Here is a 13348-nt window from a genome sequence, read left to right as displayed (position 1 = left end):
CTCTTATAAAGGACGACGTTTAATTGGGGCTGGCTTACAGCAGTTCAGTCCATTATCATCAAGGCAGGAGCATGGCAGCATCCAGGCAGGCATGGTGCAGGAAGAGCCAAGCGTTCTCTATCTTCATCCGAAGGAAGCCAGGAACAGACTGAGCATCCTCAGGCAGCTAGGAGGAGGGTCTCCAAGTCCACCCCCAAAGTGACACACTTCCTCCAACAAGGCCACACCTTCTAATAGTGCCACTCCCTAGGCCAAGCATATGCAAACCATCACAGAAGTGTTATTTATAATGCTGTCTTCCCTTCTGCTTTTAGCCCACGCATCTCTATAATTATTGCATATCAGTTTTCTATAGAACATAAATGGACACAAAGTTATTTCCAGTGAGTGGAAGAGTAAAAGGAGATAAATACTCAAGAAGATACACATGTTAATACTAGTTATTGTACACAATGACTTTTTTAAAGAGTTATTTATTAATTTTATGTTTATAAGTACACTGTAGCTGTCTTCAGACACACCAGAAGAGGGAATCAGGTCTCATTACAGATGATTGTGATGTGGTTGCTAGGATTTGAACTCAGGACCTCTGGAAGAGGAGTCAGTGCTCTTAACCACTGAGCCATCTCTGCGGCCCAGAATGAGCTCTTTCATGTGCTCAAACAGTTCTTTGAGAAAGATACACCGGTGGCTTCATTCGTATTTGTGATTTTGTCTCCTAAATTCTCTCTGACTTACTGTTAATGTAGCTGCACTATTTCCATTTTGCCTGGTGTGTGCTTCCCTTACCTTGCTTGTATCCAGCCCGTCCCCCTTTAGTGTTGAAATGAAGTTCTGGCATGCTATCTAGGCTGGCTTGTAGGATTTCTTGCACCAGCCCTCTAAGTGACCGAGAACAACAGTGTGCCACTGGGCCCCGGGAGCTTTTTTTGAATGTGTGTTTTGGTTTTGGTTCTAGTTTTTTGAGTTAGGATTTCTTTGTGTAGTCCTGGGTGTTCTAGAACTCACTGTGTAGACCAGGCTGGCCTCGAACCCCCCAGAGATGTACCTGCCTCTACCTCCCAAGTGCTGGGATTAAAGGCATGTGCCACCACCAGCCAGCTATCACCCCTGTCCTTATTGATGTCAAGTCTATATATTATGTCTGTAACAGAACCAGTGTATAGGTTATTTCTATTTATCCTACCATGTTTTGTTATATGATTCTATAACTCTATTGTGTAACATTTATATTCAAGGCAGTAAAAGAGGATTGAGGAGATTAAAGGTTTTATCTCGATATATTAAAACAATAAAAATAGTCTCTGAGCCAGGGAGAAGGTGGTACATGCCTTTACTCTCACCACTCAGAAGGCAGAGGCAGGTGAATCTCTGGGCGTTCAAGGTCATCCTGGTCTACATAGTGAGTTCCAGGGCAGCAAGGGTTACATGGAGAAACCCTGTGTCAAAAACCAAAAGAGAAAAAGAACGAAACGACAACGACGACGACAACAACAACAACAACACAGCAAAAATATTCTCAGTGTGCTCCTAGCAGAATTCCAAGCGGGATGCGCTCCTTTCCAGCTATTGAAGTGCTTTGGTAGTGCCCCACCCCCAACTCCCCTCCATCCCCTGCTTCCTCAGCTTCCTGAGCCTTGTAAGTTTGGTCGCTATCCTGAATTTCCTAACTTTAGCATCTGAGTATCAGCAGCCTCCCTCCTCCCTCAAGCAGCCAACCTTTCAACTCAGAGGAAACAGGATTTAAGGTCAATCAGGAGCAGAGTGGTACAGGAATTTTACTCCTTAGGCTCTCCGCGTCGTCGTCGTAAAGGCTCAGTTGGGTCATGTGACCCCTTCCTTGCAACACCCCCTCGCTCCCTCCATTCCCCCTTTCTCTCCTCACAGTTACTGCTAACTTTTTGACTCTCTCCCGGCAGGCGGCTCCTTGGTGGTTGCTTGTCCTATAGCGTTTCATCATCTTTCGTTACTTTCTTTTAGACCTGACATATACCCTCATAAGTGGTTACTTCATCAAGGTCTCCTCTATTTCACCCACAGGGAATGCCACTTGCTTCCTGCCCGGTTTTTGGCTGACACAAATTCCGAGGGATTTTCAAAGTAACAGCTCCACTCCGCTCACGGATTATCAGTTCTCTGAACACATAGCTCGTAATTTGAGTTGATGCTTGCGAAGCAATTACCTCAGGGACTGGTATAAATTGCTTTGTACTCAATAATTGTTGGCTCTTTTCCATCCCCTTGTCACCAATAAATGTTCCACTTGAGGGAAGTGTTATTATCTCTCTCTATTTTTTTCTCTTTCGAACAGGTCAACTGCGGTTAAGCAGCTCTTGCTTAAAGCAGTTCAGCTGGGAAGTGCGGTGGTGGCTCATGCCTGTAGCCTTAGGTCGTTGGCTGAAAAAGAACTGCTTCAGCCCAAGAGTTAGAAATCAGTCTGGAAAACACAGTGAGACCTGCTTCCAAAAATAAATAAAGGAAAACAAGACAATACCTGCCCTCCAGGAAGAGCGGCAGCGTAGGACCTCAAAGCGAGATGGACCACACATCTTTCCACACTGTCTCCCACTATGTCAGGATGGAATCTTCTTGACATGGTGGTCCAGACTAAGCTAACGTTACAGTTAAAAAAAAAAATTTTTTTTTTTGGTTCTTTTTTTCGGAGCTGGGGACCGAACCCAGGGCCTTGTGCTTCCTAGGTAAGCGCTCTACCACTGAGCTAAATCCCCAGCCCCACAGTTAAAATATTTTACGGAGTAGTAAAGTGAATACATTCTTTTGTTATTTCTATGTGCTTTTAGTTATTATATGTGTTGAGGGGAAAATATACAGTATGGTTTTGTCTGAGGGTTTCATTGCTGTGAACAGACATCATGACCAAGGCAACTCTGAGGAAGGACACCATTTAATTGGGGCTGGCTTACAGGTTCAGAGGTTCAGTCCATTGTCATCAAGGCAGGAACATGGCAGCATCCAGGCAGGCCTGGTGCAGGAGAGGGCGCTGAGAGTTCTACACCTAGATCTACAGACAGCAGGAAGAGAGACACACACTAGGCCTGCCTTAACTTCTGAAACCTCAAAGCCCACACCAGTGACACACTTCCTCCAACAAGGCCACACCTCCTAACAGTGCCACTCCCTGTGAACCTATGAGGAACCATTTTCATTCAAGCCACCCAGAGTGTTTATGGATGTTGTAAAGATGTTTCTGCCTAGGATAATAGTTCTGTAGTTTGCCATTTTGCTAAGTCCACTTTCCTCTGCTGTGCTGTGTCGTGGGCCCCCTCCTCCGGCTGTTCTCCCTTTTCTCCCAGGTAACCCTGGCCGTGTCCAGTCTGCTTTTTTTTATCCCCCTCTCTTCTCTGGACTCTTCCAGTTGCTTCTGGATATTTTCTCTCTTGTAGACAACATCTTGCCCTCCCCCTCATCATGGAGCAGCCATTTTGGCCGTTTCCTTACCACATCTGTCACATACAACAATTAAGCTAGTTTTTTACAGAATAGTATTTGTAACCGCTCCCTTATGTTTTAAGCACTTTCTGTTCCTCACATCCCTAGTGCCTAGGACAACTGAGCAGGTTTAGATCTCACTACGTCTCTGTTCCTCCGATCAAAAAGGTCTCCATTTCTCTCAGCATTTGTGTCTGACTGCCTGTCAGAGCCTTATCAGGAGTGACCCATGGACTATTTACATTCCCTCGGACAAGGGGGAGGGGAAGGGCCACTGGACTCTCACCTGAGACTCCAACCACTCCTCTCATCTGTTTGAATGTGATTCCACTTTAGGGTCTCAGGAGGTGCTGCAGTGGTTCTCAACCTGGGGGCCCTGACAGCTTTGGGGGTTGAATCCTTCCACAGGAGTTGAACATCAGAGATCCCACATATCAGATATTTACATTCTGATTCATAACAGTAGAAAAATTACAGCTATGACACAGCAATGAAAATAATTTTACAGTTGGTGTCATCACCACCACGCGAGGAGCTGTATTAAAGAGGGGCAGCATTAGGGAGGGTGAGAACCACAGTGCTACCATATATAAGTCCCAGGAGGTTGGTTGAAAGGGTCCTAGAGGGTTGGGGATTCAGCTCGGTGGTAGAGCGCTTGCCCAGCTCCGGAAAAAAAAAAAAAAGAAAGAAAAAAAAAAAGAAAGGGTCCTAGCATGGCTTGTAGAGCTAAGGGGAAACTATCATCCTTGCTAGGTCAGGACTTTTCCAGTGCCTCTACTTTAGGGTCACTTTCACTACTGCCAGTATTCCCTTACTCATGCTCTGTGAGTAGCCCCAACAAACTTATTGGTTCCCCAGGCTGAACATCACTGAATTGTACTTTGGTTTGTCGGTGGGACCTTATGAAGGGTAAATGTTGTCTATACCTTCTCGGGGAAGAAATTCTCACAGCAAACATCCTTTGGATCCAAACTAAATGTTCAACATATTCATATTGCACTCAGATCGCTACATAAGATGACGTCATAGATGGGAAAGAGAGATGGAAACAATTGTCTCAAGCAAATTGTGGAAGCTACCGGTGGAAATGAAGGTGCTTTAATCAATAACTCCCTTAGCTTCCTAGTAATCCATGCTATAGAGATAGGTTCTACAATATTGAATATTAAGGAGATTCTTTTAAAAAATGTTTGTTTAAAGATTATTTTATTTATTTATTTATTTAAATATTTGTGCTCCATCAACATGTACACCTGTAAGCCAAAGAGGGCATCAGTTCCCCTTGCAGATCCTGAGCTGCCCCGTGGTTGCTGGGAATTAAACTCAGGACCTCTGGAAAAGCAACCAGTGCTCTGAACCGGAGTCTCCAGCCCCTTAGGGAGACTTTTTCATGTAGGCCTATCATTGTAGCATCTGGAAGAGTCTAGAGCAGTGAGAGAGAAAGAAGTAGACTGAGGAGCTGGAGACATGGCTCAGTGGTTAAGACCACTGACTGCTCTTCCAGAGGCTCTGAGTTCAATTCCCAGCAACCGCATGGTGGCTCACAACCATCTACAATGGAATCTGTTGCCCTCTTCTGGTGTGTCTGAAGACAGCGACAGTGTACTCACATACATAAATAAATACATCTAAAAAAAAGTAGACTGAACATGGTGAGGGTTAGGAGAGGAGGAGGAGAAGGAGGAGGGAGAGAGAGAGAGAGAGAGAGAGAGGATATCAAGAGCAGTCAATCAGAGTAGGTGACAGAGAGTAGACGCCTAAGAGAGGAGAGAAGAATAGCCTGATAATGAGAGGAGCAGCTGGAGGGTTTGAGGTGGAGGAGGAGGTACGAGAGCTAGGACGCTAGTGTGGACTCTGAATGTGTAACAGGTACCTGTGCTGCTGAGGGAGCCTAGAGGCCAGCGTTCACCTTGAAACGCTGAGTGATGTCACAAACGCTAAGTGATGTCACAAACGATAAGTGATGTCACAGGGAGCCATTTGTCCCTTCCTCCAGAGGTAACAGAAATGACTCCGTTTGGCAGATGGGAACCAGTTTCGTAAATTCCTGAGGAACTCTGGCTTTTATCTAACCACCAGAAATCCTACAGTCCAGTTTAAGATCTGGATACGGATTTAATATTTCTGGACATTTGGACGACCCACGAGACCTAAGAACAATAAACTGAACGTATAGTGGATCATGTACGATACACAGGATGGCCCTATCAAAGGACAATAATCACAGTAAAGGTTTGTGGACTGTAACTGTTGCAGCATAAAATACCCAAGGGATTTTGGGTTGGTTGATTGGTTGGTTTGGTTTTGTCTGAGACAGGGTCTTACTGTGTGGCTCTGACTGGCCTGGAACCCGATTTGTAGACCAGGCTGGCCTTGAATTCACAGGGGTCTATCTGCTCCTGAATACTGGATTTAAGATCTGCCCATGTGTTGCTCTTAAACTCCTAAAACCTATTATTTTTATTGTTATAGCTAATATCAATAACAAAGGTAAAAAAAAATAAAAGGGCTGAGGTATCCTTGTGAAGAGGTGCTGAAGCACTGAGTGGATGTGTAGGCTTTGGATTAGCACACCCATCAGAGCTGCAGGCAGTCATGATGGGGCCTTGAAGCTGGGAGAGCAAACCTTCAGGTTAAGAGGAACCTCATTAGAAGAGACAGCAGCTGGGGTTGGGGATTTAGCTCAGTGGTAGAGCGCTTACCTAGCAAGTGCAAGGCCCTGGGTTCGGTCCCCAGCTCCGGAAAAAAAAGAAGAGACAGCAACCATGCACAGCGTTATTGGGGGTGGGGTGTCCTGGAGGGAATTCAATTCCTGTCCAATTCCTTTAGTTCCAAGGAATGAAGAGTTTATTGCTCCTACAGATTTGAAGGGAGGAAGTTTGCACACTCTACTGGCTGCTTTTATGTGTCACCTTGATATCACAGAAAAGTAGCCTCAGTTGTGGAAATGCCTCCATGAGATCCAGCTGTGAGGCATTTTCTCAATTAGTGATCAAGGGAGGAGGGCCCAGCCCATTGTGGGTGGTGCCATCCCTGGGCTGGTGGTCCTGGGTTCTCTAAGAAAGCAAGCTGAGCAAGCTGAGCAAGCCTGGGGAAGCAAGCCAGTAAGTAACATCCCTCCATGGCCTCTGCATCAGCTCCTGCTTCCTGCCCTGTGTGAGTTCCTGTCCTGACTTCCTTTGGTGATGAACAGCAATGTGGAAGTGTAAGCTGAATAAACCCTTTCCTCCCCAGCTTGCTTTTGGTCATGATGTTTGTGCAGGAATAGGAACCCTGACTAAGACACACACCTTGGGACCTAACCTAGGTGCCAGAAGTCACAAGGCAGAAAGGCACTAGGTAAAAATAAAGTTATATAATTTGCCAGGCAGTGGTAGTACACACCTTCAGTACTCACACCTAGGAGGCAGAGGCAAGTGGATCTCTTGGGTTCAAAGCCAGCCTGGTCTATAGAGTGAGTTCCAGGACAGCCAGGGCTACACAGAAAAACCCTGTCTGAAAAAAACAAAAATAAAGTTATAATTCAATGTTGTCTTGGGTCTGGAAGTTCTGGAAACCAATTGACTTTAGCTTCAGGAACTATCCAAGTTTGACTAACATGGAAAAGAATATTACACGGTGGTGTGACCATGGCTGACAGGAAGTTAACCTAAGGAGGAACTGTAAGAATTAGAAGAGTGGGGGGCTGGAGAGATGGCCCAGCAGTTAAGAGCACCGACTGCTCTTCCAGAGGTCCTGAGTTCAATTCCCAGCAACCACATGGTGGCTCACAACCATCTGTAATGGGATCTGATGCCCTCTTCTGGTGTGTCTGAAGACAGTGACAGTGTGCTCATATACATAAATAAATAATCTTTTTTAAAAAAGTTTTTTTTTTCAAAAGAAGAGGAAGAGTGTAAGTAACAAAGAACATTTATTCCAAAGACAGAAATATCTGGAAATTATGAAAGAAATGAAAGGATGGGCTGGTGAAAAGCAGAGAGAAACCGAAAGGTAACATGAAGAAAAGTAGCAGGGAGCTCAGTGCTGTAGGAAGGGAGAGGAAGCCAAAACCAAGTACAAGGTGAGTCAGACGTCCCTGGAGAAGAGACCGGCATTCCTAACCAAAGGGCAACACAAGACTTACATCTCGGGAGGTGATTTGCTGTCACGGTGGCTTCTCCTATGTGGCAAGTGAACATTGGAGGGGACATCCATTTGTACAACCTTTGTTCTGGAGTACTACAATCAGATGCCGGGGGTGGGGGGGCGGTTGTTTGAGACTGAGCTGCTCTGGAGAGTGAGAACGGTTGCAACTCTGAGAATCTGGGTGTCAAACCTGGCTGGGCCACAGGACGAGATTGTAAATACATATGCACCAAATGTTGGTCCGGCCAAATTCATAAAATGATCGCTACTGGGTATAAAAGGACAGACTGGTCCAGATACCACGATAGGGGGAGACGACAATACCTCATCTCCACATCTAAATCATCCAGCTAAAAATTAATAGCCGTCAGCTGAACCACACCACAGATCAAAGCGTTAAAACAGACACCCACAGAATATTCTAAGAGCTATGGCTTACAAATTCTTCTCAGAACTTCATGGAACTTTATTCATATAACATTCTAGGTTATAAAGGAAGTTTTAACAAATACAAAGGAATAATGTCTTTTTTATTTTGCGTGCGTGCGTGTGTCTGTGTGTGTGTGTGTGCGCATGCGTGCGTGCATGTGTGTGTGTGTGTGTGTGTGCGTGTGTCTGTGTGTGTGTGTGTGCGTGTGTCTGTGTGTGTGTGTGCGTGTGTCTGTGTGTGTGTGTGTGTGTCTGTGTGCGTGTGTCTGTGAGCGTGTGTCTGTGTGCTTGGAGACATGTTCTCACTGTGTGGCCTCGTTGGCCTGAAACTCCCAGAGCTGCCTGCCTGTCTCTGCCTCCTGAGTGCTTGGATTAGAGGCATGCATGATTTTTACTATCTTATTAGATGATAATAGAATAAAAATGAAAGCAAATAGCAAAAGAAATAACAGGATACATACAAAGACATGGACATTGAGCAGTACACCTTTCATACCAAAAAGTTTTGGAATACAGTAAACCATTTTTTTTTAAAACAAGATCTTTCTATGATGTACTTAGAGAGTCTATGTAGCCCTCGCTGTACTGGAGCTCACATAGCAGACCTGACTGGCCTTGAACTCAGGAAGGTCCATTTACTTCTTTTTTTTTTTTTTTTTTTTTGGTTCTTTTTTTCGGAGCTGGGGACCGAACCCAGGGCCTTGCGCTTCCTAGGTAAGCGCTCTACCACTGAGCTAAATCCCCAGCCCCGGTCCATTTACTTCTGCCTCTCAAGTGCTAGGATTAAAGGTATGTGCAGTCACATCCAGCAACAGTAAGCCATTCTTTTATTTTTAAAATTTATTTTGTGTGCACTGGTGTTTTGCCTGCATGTAGGTCTGTATTAGTCAGGGTTTTCTAGTGTCACAGAACTATGGGTAGTCTCTATATAGTAAGAGAATTGGTTGATGACTTACAGTCTGTAGTCCAACTCCCCAACCATGGTCAGCAGCAGCTGTGAATGGAAGCCCAAGATGTAGCGGTGGCTCAGTCCCACAAGGCAAGGAAGTGAAGAAGAGAGTCTTCCTTCTTCCAAAGTCTTTATGTAGGTCTCCAGCAGAAGGTGTGACCCAGATTAAAGGTGTGTGCCACCACGCCTGTATCTGGGACTTGCTTTGTCCCAGATGACCTTGAACTCAGATCTTCTTGCCTTAGTCTCCTGGGATTCCTAGCCACTTTGCCTCAAGATCTCCATGCCAAGATCCAGGTCAGAAACTTGCATCTCCCAGCCTCAAGATCAGGATCACAGATGAGCCTTCCTGTTCTGAATTGTAGTTGATTCCAGACATAGTCAGGTTGACAACCAGGACTAGTCACTACAAGGTCTATGTGAGGGTGTCGGATCCCCTGGAACTGTAGTTGGAGTCACAGACAGTTGTGAGCTGCCACACAGAGGCTGGGAATTGAACTTGGGTCCTCTAGGAAGAGCAGCCCAGTACTCTTTTTTTTTTTAAAGATTTATTCATTTATTATATATGAGTACACTGTAGCTGTCTTCAGACACACCAGAAGAGGGCATCGGATCCCATTACAGATGGTTGTGAGCCACCATGTGGTTGCTGGGAATTGAACTCAGGACCTCTGGAAGAGCAGTCGGTGCTTTTAACTGCTGAGCCATCTCTCCAGCCCCTAGTAGGTCATACCTGTGAGCTTATTTTAGAAAAATCATAGAGAACTGAAGTAAATCATGTAGTGTTGCATCCGTGGTAAAAAAGTAAAGGCAAACTCCAAAGTGGTAGAAAGAGACTGGTGAGATGGCTCAGCGGTTAAGAGCACTGACTGCTCTTCCAGACATTCTGAGTTCAATTCTCAGCAACCACATGAGATTATCTGTGATGGGATCTGATTCCCTCCTCTGGTGTGTCTGAAGATATCTACAGTGTACTCCTGTGCATAAAATATATAAGTAATTTAATAATAAGGGGGGAGCATGGTAGCCCATGCCTTTAATTCCAACACTGGGGAGGCAGGCAAATCTCTGAGTTTGAGGCCAACCTGGTCCAGAGAGCAAGTTCCTGGATAGCCAGGATTACACAGAGAAGCCATGTCTTGAAAAACAAAACAAAACTAACTAACTAACTAACTAACTAATATGAGGATATAAATAAATAGGAGATTAAAGCATTAATTTCCCAACAAAGAAAAGCACAGAACCAGCTGGATTAATCGCTGAATTTTACCAGAATATTAAAGAATTGCTAATGTCAATGTTCCTCTAATGATCTCATATTTTCTTTTCCTTTTTTAAAGAGATTATTTTATGTATGTGAGTACAGTGTAGCTGTCTTCAGGCACACCCTCAAAGGGCATCAGATCTCATTACAGATGTTTGTAAGCCACACGTGGTTGTTGGGAATTGAACCTAGGACCTCTGGAAGAGCAGTCAGTGCTCTTAACTGTTGAGCCATCTCTCCAGCCCTCATATTTTCATAAAGGGGAAAGACCCATTTCCAAACACACTGTATGAAGCCAACATTATTCTGATACCAAAGAATAGGCAATGGTTAGTCAACAGCACAAAAAGAAGACTAGGTTCAGTCTCCCCATGAGTACAGGTATAAAGGTTCCTGGTGTAATATACTTTCAAACAGAATTCAACAGCATATTAAAAAGACCCCAAACCATGATCGTGTTGGTTTCCTTCCAGGAATGCAAGGATAGTTCAACAGTCAATAAGTGAAACTCAGTACATCAGTAGTTGCAGGGACGGAAATCACATGATCTTGTCAAAAGGCACAGAAAAGGCCTTTTGCAAAGTTCAACATCCCTTCATGATGGAAAGTCTTGAAGTAATGAATACAAGTAAGCACAATAAAAAGTTATATATGGGGGCTGGGGACTTAGCTCAGTGGTAGAGCACTTACCTAGGAAGCGCAAGGCCCTGGGTTCGGTCCCCAGCTCCGAAAAAAAGAACCAGAAAAAAAAAAGTTATATATGATAAGCCTATAGTCAACGTTATGGTAATTGGGGAAAAAAGGGGATGTGTTCCCTCTAAAATCAGGAATGAGACAAGAGTGCCCCTGCTATTGATGGTCATTGAATATACTACTTGAAGTCTTTTCTTTTCTTTTTCTTTTTCTTTTTTTCGGAGCTGGGGACCGAACCCAGGGCCTTGTGCTTCCTAGGCAAGCGCTCTACCACTGAGCTAAATCCCCAACCCCTACTACTTGAAGTCTTAGCCAGGGGAATGAAGCAACAGAAATTAAACTGATACAAAAAGGAAAGGAAGAGATGAAATTATTCTCATTTGAGGATATGATCCCACACTTAAAAGATCCTAAAGATCCTACCAGAACACTTTTATCTTTGTTAAACATTTTCAGAAAAAAGCAGCCTATAAAAATCAAAATACAAAATCGATAGCTTTAAAAATATTTGTCTGTCTGTCTGTCTGTCTCTCTCTTTCTCTCTCTGTATGTGTGTGTGTGTGTATTTGTGTGTGTGTGTGTGTGTGTGTGTGTGTGTGTGTGTGTGTGTGTGCATATGGAAGTGCCATAGTGCACACATAGAGGTCAGAGAACAACTTGTAGGAACAGGTGGTCTCCTTCTAGATCCATTGTCAGGGTCAGTGCTATCTGGCCAGCCCCCAAATCATAGCGGCTGCTGCTACTGCTGTTGCTGCTGCTGTTGTTGTTGCTGCTGCTGCTGCTTCTGCTCTTCCTCCTCCTCTTCCTCCTCTTCTTCCCCCTCCTTCTTCTTGCCAATAACAAACATGTTGAGAAAGAAGTTGGAAAATGGTTCTATTTATAATTGCTATACAAATCCAAAAAAAAAAATTTTAAAAAAGAAAGAAGAAAAGAAAAAGCCCTTAGGAATAAACACAACCAAGGAGACAAAAGACATTTGCAATGTAAAAAAGTAAACACTGATAAAAATGGAAGACACTGCTGGGTCGTGCGAGGTGGTCCAAACGGTTAGACCCAGCACTCAGAGAGATCTGCTTGCCTCTGCCTCTTGAGTCACTACCACAGGGCTAGTTTATTTAATAATTTTTTTTTAATGGAGGCCGCGAAGCACGCGACATGACAGGTGCAGAAGACAGGACAACTTGTGGGAGTTGGCCCTCTACTTTTACCATGTGGGCTTAAGGAACGGCAGTCGGGAGATCAGGTGCTTGGCTGGAGACACTGTCACTCACTGAGCCAACTCACTGGACTGACGCATAGGAAAGGTACAGCCCAATGTTCTGACTGAAACCCAGGCCATATTCTGGCCCAGAGTAGAGACCTGAAGAGTCATTGACCTGCAAGCATCCTCAAGAAAGCCTCATAGACAGGACTGACTGGGATTCCCAGCTGCTTCAGATGCTGGTCAGGGAGGAGCTGCTTGTAACACTCCACAGTTGCTAGCTTAATAAACCACTGTCTTAGTAACAGTTTCCATTGCTGCAATGAAACACCATGACCAAAAAGCAAGCTGTGGAGAAAAGGGTTTATTTGACTTCTTCTTCTATATCCCTGTTCATCACCAAAGTCAGGACAGAAACCTGGAGGCAGGAGCTGATGCAGAGGCCATGGATTGGTTCTGCTTACTGGCTTGCTCCCCATGGCTTGCTCAGCCTGCTCTCTTATAGAACCCAGGACCACCAGCCCAGGGATGGCCCCACCCACGATGGCCTGGGCTCTCTCTCGTTGATCACTAAAGAAGAAAGTGCCTTACAACTGGATCTCCTGGAGGCACTTTCTCATTTCAGGTTTCCTCTTTCAGATAACTCTAGTTTGTGTCAAGTTGACAGAAGACCAGCCAGCATAGCCACCTTCTTCAAGGTGCTGATCTGTTTTTTCAGACAGAGTTCTCAGTAAGGGCTTAGGAGGGCCAGCCACACTGCTGGTTCTTGCTGCCTCAGTTGCTGGGTGATTTACATCTTCTGTGGAGTGGGTGACCTCAGAAATAGAAGCTGAGGGTAGAAACAGATTTCTGCAACCCTCTCTTGGAGGAGCCAAGTCTTACTTGTATCCCATTTCTCAGGTCTCAGTGAAGGACATGTTACTGGACAGACACACACACACACACACACACACACACACACACACACACACACACACACAAACCAGGTCCTTGAATAATGAAGACCACTCCCAAAGGTGGAAGATGGGATAAAGGTGGAGATACAATAGCAAAACCAAGCCATCTGATGCCGACAAAGGTGTCAAAAAACATACAGTGGAGAAAAGGCAGATTTGTCACCAAACCGTCCTCGGATAAACAAACACCCACCTACGGAAGAGGACAATTAGATCCCTGTCTTATACCTCACAGGAGAGTCGATTCCAAACAGATTTGAGGCCTTAGTTTAAGTTCA

The 13348-nt window shown here is 44.8% G+C and overlaps 1 protein-coding gene across 10 annotated transcripts in view; it reads left to right on the top strand.

Moving 5' to 3' along the window:
* Nucleotides 1-5399: 5399 nt before the first annotated feature.
* Nucleotides 5400-13348, top strand: part of Cpsf6 (cleavage and polyadenylation specific factor 6) — a 44634-nt gene continuing 36685 nt past the window's right edge. For 2 of the 10 annotated variants that reach the window (XM_087556389.1, XM_087556393.1), the window contains exons 1-2: nucleotides 5435-5682; nucleotides 7375-7513. The gene's annotated coding sequence lies outside the window, so the exon portion shown is untranslated. Of the gene's footprint in view, nucleotides 5683-7374; nucleotides 7514-13348 lie in introns of all 10 variants that reach the window. The other 8 variants (XM_087556390.1, XM_087556391.1, XM_087556394.1 and 5 more) reach the window with 7 other exon arrangements.

This window comes from Rattus norvegicus, chromosome 7 (genome assembly GCF_021556685.1).
Source record: "Rattus norvegicus strain SHRSP/BbbUtx chromosome 7, alternate assembly SHRSP_T2T, whole genome shotgun sequence".
NCBI classification, from domain to species: domain Eukaryota; kingdom Metazoa; phylum Chordata; class Mammalia; order Rodentia; family Muridae; genus Rattus; species Rattus norvegicus.
The sequence above is the reverse complement of the archived record's forward strand: the minus strand, read 5'-3'. Positions and strand labels throughout refer to the sequence as shown.